General features: G+C 47.0%; 1 non-coding gene across 1 annotated transcript; it reads left to right on the top strand.

Annotated features, from left to right (window-relative positions):
- Positions 1-6,794: 6,794 nt before the first annotated feature.
- Positions 6,795-6,870, top strand: TRNAP-GGG (transfer RNA proline (anticodon GGG)). Its single transcript has one exon. It is a non-coding gene; the product is annotated as a tRNA-Pro (tRNA).
- Positions 6,871-9,112: the final 2,242 nt, after the last annotated feature.

The following is a 9,112-nucleotide window of genomic DNA, read 5'->3' as shown; positions in this document are numbered from 1 at the left end:
TTCAAGGCCGAGCTCGTGACTCAGTTTGCTCGTGTGTCAGATCGAATGTCCCCATTCAAATGAATGGGAATGCAATTAATCCATTCCAGCCCCCCCAAACCACAGGGATTTTTTATTTTATATGCTTTTAAATAAGAAAATGTACTTTATAAATAACAAATATATATGTTTGCACATGTTTATTTGGTGCATGTGTGCCTCTCTATTTTTATCACTTAATGTATACATACTGACGTAGCAAATTAACTAAAACAAAGTTGATTCACGTTAGTCTTATGTGTGAAGCGATAGTGTACCCATGGCTACTGATAAAGTTCATTTACACCACTGTATTGTATATGAATTTCAACAAGGAAGAAATGTTACAGAAGCATGTAGAAATTTATTGAAAGTGTTTGGTGAAGATACAGTTTCTGATAGGACGTGCAGAAGATGGTTCGAAAAATTCAAAACAGGTGATTTTGACCTTTCTGATAAGCCACGTTCTGGGCGACCATCTTTGATTGATGACGATGTTGTTAAGACCATGCTGGAGCAAGATCCTTTACTGACAACATCGGAGATCGCAGAAAGGCTTAATTCAGCTCAGCAAACCATTTCGAACCACATTTGGAAGATAGGATTGGTGTGGAAATATATTATTAAATTAAGTTTATTGTATTTTGTTTTATTCCAAAAACAGATAGAACTTTCCAGTAGACTTTATATATATACATAATAAGAGAGAATATAAAGAAATAAGCTGGTTTATGAAGTGTATTTACCTTCAAGGTCAGGCGAAGATGCTGGCGGACGGGGGAAGAGACATTAGTGGAACCATGGCCGTTCCCAAGCAGGAAGGAAATGAGCAATTTCACGGACAGCTTCCCAGCGCCATTTTTTAACAATAAAAGTGAGCAAACTCAGAAAATACGAATTTTACAAACTCCTTTCCCCAACAGTCATCATTTTCTTCACTGACTTTTGGCTGTTCCACCACACTTTCCTCACTGTCACTTAGAGGCCGTTCCAACAAAAACCTTTCCCTGAAAGTTTGTTTCTTCCTCCCTTTCAGAACGTTCGGCAGGCCACCTGGTGGAGGGTGGCGGGAGCTCGTGATTCAAATACCCGCGAGTGACTGCTCATCTCTCAAACTGCTCGTGACTTAAAGTGCTCGTGTGTCAAAGGTATCTCTGTCCATACATACTTATACTAAAGTTTAACTTATACATTAGGCACAGGGAGAGATTCAACAAGAACTAATGACAGGTTAGAATAATATACTGCAATCAAAGTTAGGTGGAATGATGCCTCTCCTTTCGGGGGGCTGGCCCCTTCCTTGCCGAGGTCTCTGTACTGTAACTGCACAGAAACCTTACTTTCCTTCATGTGTGCTTTACTGAGATTTCTTTTTCTTTTGACTTGACCTGGCCTCACACAGAGCTCCGACTCACGCCCTTCCCCTCACCCCTGCTTACGTCACCACGTCCTCAGGACAGCGAGGTTCTCCTCAGCGTCCCGTCGTTTTAGGAACAAGGACCTGGGTCCCATTGACTAGAGAGTTTTCCATCAAACTAAAGACAGTGCCTTGGACTCCGTTGTGTTTAGACCTGGACTCAGGAAAGCAAAAATGATCCCACAAAGCAGATCCTTGAAGTAGAACCGAGTAACTCCATGGTCAACCCTAGGACCAGATGCACCAATGAACCAGTAGAAACCATGACCTTCATTCATCATGATTAATGATTTCCCCCCCACACACACATAATCCATCTCTGTGACTCCAGGCGTGGGGCTTCTCCCTGATAAAGGCTTACTTTCTTGGTGTACGCTCCTGTCTTCTTGGGCTGTGACGCGTGCTCGCCCATGGACCCCTCTGGTCCGAGAACAGTACAGGCTCAATGTGTTCTGACATAAACGCATTGCCTGATGTCATATAACATTTTCTGTTCGTGTCTTTCAGCCACAAGTTTAATGCCTTTACCATCTTCACCTAAGTTCTTCACACACTGTGGCCACCATGATTTTTACAGGTTGAGGTGTGGCAGACAGATGAACACCAATTTCCTTTTTCACGATTTTTTTTATTTATTTATTTATTTTCTGAAGTTGGAAACGGGGAGGCAGTCAGACAGACTCCCGCATGCGCCCGACCAGGATCCACCCAGCATGCCCACCAGGGGGCGATGCTCTGCCCATCTGGGGTGTCGCTCTGTTGCAACCAGAGCCATTCTAGCGCCTGAGGCAGAGGCCAAGGAGCCATCCCCAGCGCCCAGGCCAACTTTGCTCCAATGGAGCCTTGGCTGCGGGAGGGGAAGAGAGAGACAGAGAGGCAGGAGAGGGGGAGGGGTGGAGAAGCAGATGGATGCTTCTCCTGTGTGCCCTGGCCAGGAATTGAACCCAGGACTCCTGCACGCCAGGCTGACACTCTACAACTGAGCCAACTGGCCAGGGCCTTTCTTCCTCACAATTTGATGATGAAAGATTCATTCTGACTGTAGATCTGAACAACCTCAGCATACAATTTTTTTTTTTTTTTTTTTTACTTCCCTGATTAGGTTAAGAGCTTTCGCCTTTCCGCTTAAAGACAGCACTGTCTGGCTCCTCTGTGTTGTATCTGAACTGCCAGTACTGCTCCTCTCGCTCCTTGGGGCCGTTATTAAGTAACAGTAAAGGTTGCGACACAAGGCCAGTGGACCTGACAGGGAGAGGACTGGGTGACTCATGGGCAGAGAGCAGAAGCAGTGTGGATACGGGGACAAAGAGCTGAGTCATGCCGCCCGCGGGACCCAGCGGGACTTGAGAGAGTTCATCACGCTTCTCACAAGGGCGTGCAATGTAAAACTTTTTTTAAAAAAAATTGTTTATTTCTGGAACTTTCCACTTAATATTTTCGGACAGCGGTTGACTTCAACTGAAGGGAAACCAAGAAAAGCAAAGCCAGGGATGAATGGGGCAGGCATGTAGGACACATGACACTGACATCCTGTATCTCTGCTCCTGGTTTTTTTTAACTGGGCTTCTGTTCGAACCAACCACCTAAGCTCCTTCCAGAAACGCTTTAGAAAACATAAATCTCGTCACGCTGCTCCTCTTCCGCTTGGAAACGTTAGTGTGAGGTGATGAAGAGATTCTAGAACAAGACGAATGGGTGACGACCCCCCAACCCCCCCCCCCTTTAAGATCTGCTCTCAGAACCACATAAACATCAACGTAAGAGTTTTCATGGAAACTGGACTTGTCCGGAGAAGAGACAGAGGCGGGCTTCCTTCCTTAGACCGAGGAAAAAGATTTGATGGCTCCACAGTGGACAAGAATGGTAGACTCGGGTCTCTGGCGTCTGTGGTGAGGACTGCCCTCCCTAGTCTGCGAACCCCAGAGCCCTGAGGTGGAAGTACCGGATTTTTCGCTCCATAAGACGCACCTAGGGTTTTAAGGAGGAAAATAAGAAAAAAAAATATTCTGAACCAAATGGTGTGTTAAATTTTTTAATAAGCCTGACCAGGCGGTGGCGCAGTGGATAGAGCGTCGGACTAAGATGTGGAAGACCCAGGTTCGAGACCCCGAGGTTGCCAGCTTGAGCGTGGGCTCATCTGCTTTGAGCAAAATTCACCAGCTTGGACCCAGGGTCGCTGGCTTGAACAAGGGGTTACTCAGTCTGCTGAAGGCCTGTGGTCAAGGCACATATGAGAAAGCAATCAATGAACAACTAAGGTGTCGCAACGAAAAACTAATGATTGATGCTTCTCATCTCTCTTCGTTCCTGTCTGTCTGTTCCTATCTATCCCTCTCTCTGACTCTCTCTCTGTCTCTAAAAAAAAAAAGAAAAGAAAAAAAAATAATTTAATAGAATACCATATTTTCCGCTTTGTAAGACACACGGGCATTTTCCCCTCCACTTTTAGGGGGAAAAAAGTGTGTCTTATGGAGCGAAAAATACAGTACTTAGTTGGCCCGATTTCATCTCAATTTTATTGAAAGAAAACCGTCTGCCCCAGTGGTTGAAGGAAAACCATTGGACCCACAGGTACGAGAGCACAGTCCTCAACAGAAGGGAGAGCATGGATGAGCCCTTTCTCACCAACAGGCAAAAACAAAAGCCATTTCTACATGACAGTGGTTATTTTTTTTTATTTTTTAAAGCAGCAACTATAATATTAAGCTAAAGTCATTTCTGCTAAAAATCATCACGCTTGGCATGTCTTTGCAGACCTTACCTAATGCAGCACGGTAATTATTATTTATTATTATTAATTCAATAATCCATTTAAGCATTGGAAAAAGAAGAGACACAATTGCATTATTACTATGGGCTATAACTGTGCGCAACAGACTTGACCAAAACATATTTGAAATAATTAAACTTTAGGAAGATAGATGATAGTACTTAAATACACAATAATGAATAAAATTTTCTTTGTGCCAGCAGTAAAGATACAGAACTAATCAAGAGTAAGAATCCCGTTTGTGGTAGATGGAATAATGCGCTCCCCCCTTCCTGCCGAGATGTCCCCGTGCTAATCTTGAAAACCGGTGTGCCGTATGTTTCCTTATATGACGAAAGGAACTTGTTAGCTGTATGGCCAGTAGTCACGGCCGTCGGTGCCAGGCACAGGCAGGTTCACACTGGATTCGGGCAGACGGTAAAGAAGCAGTGGAGCCAAAAAATGGCGGGCCATTCCTTTATTCAAGTCTCTCACGGGCTGACGAGCACACACACAGGGAAAACACTTCCCCTTCACTCAGGGCTCCCGAAGCCACTGACACCTTCTCCGGTTCTACAACCAGGAGACTCTTCTCCGGTTCCTCCTGGAATCCAAGGCCCCACCAGTCTCAGCGGAGATCCCAGAGCCCATCACCTCTGGTTCCCCATCCGCCCACCTTCTCTCTCCCTGCCAACCTGGCTTCTCCCTCAGCACCCTGCATGCCCTCTGCTCTCACCCTGCAAACATGGCTTCTCTCTCTTTTTAACACTTTCTGGTGCGAAACCCTCTCCTCCAGCAAACGTTAGCAAAAACAACGGCCTTTCCCGAGCAGGAAGGTAGTTTGCAATGTCACAGACCACATATCCCGGCGCTGCCCAGCCCCCAGTGCGAACTATAAGCGAGCAAACGTGAAAATCGCAGTTTACACACTTCTTTGGCCAACAGTAGCTGCGGTTAAGTTACAGACTAGGAGATGAGGTGAGGCCAGTGTCACTGCTCTCCCTTAAGGGACGGTCGCAGAGTCAGACCAGGAGATGTGACGATAAAACCTGGCACAGGAAGGATTCCAGAAAGGGGCCGTGAGCCGAGGAACCCGGGGGACCCCGGACGGCAGGAAAAGCCAACAAACGGACTGTCGCCCACAGCCCCCCACAGGGAAAACAGCCCGTGGTTTTATGATTTCTGACCTCCAGAGCTGTAAGGTATTATTAATTACATGTCTGTTGTTTTTAAACCACTCAACCTGTGGTTATTGGTGATCGCAGCAATAGGAATGAATACATCGTTTATTATGACAAAAACTGTAAAATGCCTGAATGATTCATTCGTAGAAAGCACATGGTCTACCTGAAGAAAACTAAACTCTCTTGGGCGGGCCTGACGTATGACCCGCCTAAAAGAATTTGAGATGGAGAGAAATAGTGTATGCCTGGGTAGGAAAAACTTGATATAGTGAAACGTCAGTCCTTCACGAACTAATATAGCTTTAAAGTGAGTTGCCATCAAAATATTCCAAGAGAGCTTTTCGGGGTGGTGGGGAGGAAGACAGGGGAATGAATGGCTAAGATTATTTGACATTTTAAGTGGGGGAAAAAAAAATAAGAATTTGAGAAGAGTCAAGAAAATATTGGAAAGGTAAGGAGTGGTGGGACTTCCCTTACCAGGTATTAAAATCTACATAAATTAAGTGTAAGCAAAATCCTACCGTACACTCCATCCAAGGGCAAATGAGGGTTTGAGATGGTACCTCGGTTCTAGCGGATGCTCCCCTCCGAAGAGGTAGCTGGGTGAACGGCGTAGGGGACTCTGCCCCACGTTGGCAACTTCCTGTTAGCCTCGGATTGTTTACAAATAAAAGGCTTAAAACGTGATCATCTGGGGAGGAGAGGGGAGTGGGGGGAGCAGAGCTTTGCCCCCACCCAAGCGATGCCTCTTTGGGAGGCTGATTAAGTTGGTTGTTTTTTTTAATTTATTCATTTTAGAGAGGAGAGAGAGAGAGAGAGAGAGAGAGAGAAAGAGAGAGAGAGAGAGAAAGAGAAAGGGGGGAGGAGCAGGAAGCATCAATTCCATATGTGCCTTGACCGGGCAAGTGCAGGTTTTGAACCGGCGACCTCAGCATTTCCAGGTCGACGCTTTATCCACTGCGCCACCACAGGTCAGGCAAGTTGGTTATTTTTAAGAGACAGGAAAGACCCAGGAGGAAAACCTCTGGCCCTTCCCCGTGCTGCCTAAAAGAATTTGAGACAGAAAGCCTGTTTCCCGGGAAGGAGGTCGGGTCACAGAGAACACGGTTTAATGTGACTGAGAGGGTGGCAGACAGGGAGGGGCGCAGGAAGGCCTGTGCAGGCAGAGTCCTCTCCGCTTCCCAGCACATGTCTGCAGCCCTTCCATCCCCTTGTGAACGGCCTGGCCTTCCTGTGAAGTCCGAGACCCCTGTGACAACCTTAGTCCACCATGACCTGTACGTATCGTGTGGCCCCACTGTCTGAGATGTCTGTGCCTGCTTACGTGAATCCCGTTTTCATCTTGTTAAAACCTGTTTTTCTCCTTGTTAATCTACCTTCGGTCATTATGTATCCAACCAGCCAGAAGAACAAAAGAACAGAGACAGCCCTGGCCGGTTGGCTCAGTGGTAGAGCATCGGCCTGGGGTGCAGAAGTCCCGGGTTCGATTCCCGGCCAGGGCACACAGGAGAAGTGCCCATCTGCTTCTCCACCCCTCCCTTTCTCCTTCCTCTCTGTCTTTCTCTTCCCCTCCCGCAGCCAAGGCTCCATTGGCCCGGGCGCTGGGGATGGCTCTGTGGCCTCTGCCTCAGGCACTAGACTGGCTCTGGTCGCGACAGAGCGAAGCCCCAGATGGGCAGAGCATCGCCCCCTGGTGGGCGTGCCGGGTGGATCCGGTCGGGTGCATGTGGGAGTCTGTCTGACTACCTCCCCGTTTCCAGCTTCAGAAAAATACCAAAAAAAAAAAAAAAAAGAACAGAGACAGGAAAAGTGTCCTTATCCCAGCAGAACCTTTGCAACTCTATGGGTCAAGATGAACAATTACTAAGCGTCAAAGACATGTTACCAATTAACAGCAAAAAGACAACTGAGTAGAAAACGGAGCGGGCCATTCACAGGAGGGAACATGCGATTTGTCAACAGACATATGCTGAGCTCTTCGATGCCTGCAGGAGCCAAGAAAATGCGAATTATACCAAGACAGCCTTTCCCCCCGCCCCTCACCCATTATAGTTACCAAAACGTATGACTAAAGATATGATCATGTTCAGTTCTGGCTGACGATGTGGAGAAATAGGAATTGCCATAATCTATCAGAAAAGTATTAACATTTTTAAAAATGCAAGTATCCTTTGACCCAGAGATCCTTCCTACCTTTGGGAATCGAGTTGACTGAAATGCAAGTCTCAGGATACCCAGACCTGTCCCCAAGGAGACATACTGCAATATTTTTGTAGTTGCTAGCACCGGACAACTTGAATGCCCACCAGGAAGAGAATGATTGAATGAATAAACGAGTTAAATCTAACTCGTCCGAAGGGATGTCCATCTGTTGTTGAGGAGGGGAAAAAGCAAGTGGCCGAGGGCTAAGTGTCCTCTCCCATCTCTTGTAACCAAAGCCAGAGTAAATAAACAAGGCAACTGCTGGGCAAAGGAGTTTGTAAAATTTGTGGGGGTTTTTTTTTTTTTGAGTTTGCTTATTTTTAGTGTTAAAAATGGCGCTAGGCAGCGCCAGGTATGTGATCTGTGAAATTACAAATGACCTTCCTGCTTGGGAAGGGCCACTGTTATGCTAATGTGTGCTGGAAGAGAGGTTTTGGTGCTGAAAAGTTTTAATAAGGGAAGAGAAGGAGGAGGAAGAAAAAAAAATGCAGGAAGAAGCCATGTGTGCAGAGTGAGAGAGGAGAGAATGCAGAGTGCTGAGGGAGAAGCCGTGTTGGCAGGGAAAGAGAAGGAAGCCGTGTTTGCGGCGAGGAGCAGAAGGAGGGGAGAGAAGGCAGGGTGCTGAGGGAGAAGCCATGTTGCAGGGAGAGAGAAGGTGGGCAGATGGGAACCAGAGGTGAGGGGTTTTGTGAGCTCCACTGAGACTGGTGGGGCCTTTGATTCTAGAAGGAACCAGAGAAGATTCTCCTAGTTGTGGAACGGAGAAGGTGCCAGTGGCTTCGGGAGCCCTGAGTGAAGGGGAAGTGTTTTCCCCGTGTGTTTGCTCACCAGCCGGTGCGAGACTTGAATAAAGGAATGGTCCATCATTTTTTGGTTTTACCGTTTCTTTACCGTCTCCCTGAATTCCATGAGAACCTGCCCGTGCATGGCCATGATGGCCGTGACTACTGGCCCTACAGCGACCAACCCTGAAAAAGACAAAGATATGTCAGGACACCCTCCTGAGGACTATCCCTGGCCATCTCCAAGACAGAAGGAGACAAAAATCATGACTCTTTTCTTTTTTTGTACATCATATTTTAGCTTCTTAATATAACCTTGTATTATTTTAATTCTTTAAAATCCTTTAGGCTCTGGCCGATTGGCTCAGTGGTAGAGCATCAGCCCAGCATGTGGAAGTCCCGGATTCAATTCCTAGCCAGGGCACATAGGAGAAGCACCCATCTGCTTCTCCACCCCTCCCCCTCTTGCTTCTTGTGCGCTCTCTCTCTCTCTCTCTCTCTCTCTCTCCTTCTCTTGCAGACAAGGCTCAATTGAGCGAGTTGGCCCCCAGCTCTGAGGATAGCTCCATGGCCTCCACCTCAGGCTCTAAGAAGAGCTCAGTTGCTGAACAACAGAGCAATGCCCCAGATGGGCAAAGCATAACCCCCTAGTGATGTTTGCCAGGTGGATCCCGGTCGGGGTGCATGTGGAAGTCTGCCTCTCTGTCTCCCCTCCTCTCACTGAAAAAACAAACAAACAAAATGAAACAAACAAACAAAA

The sequence above is a fragment of the Saccopteryx bilineata genome, chromosome 4 (assembly GCF_036850765.1).
Source record: "Saccopteryx bilineata isolate mSacBil1 chromosome 4, mSacBil1_pri_phased_curated, whole genome shotgun sequence".
NCBI classification, from domain to species: Eukaryota; Metazoa; Chordata; class Mammalia; order Chiroptera; family Emballonuridae; genus Saccopteryx; species Saccopteryx bilineata.
This window is presented reverse-complemented; position numbering and strand designations above follow the sequence as displayed.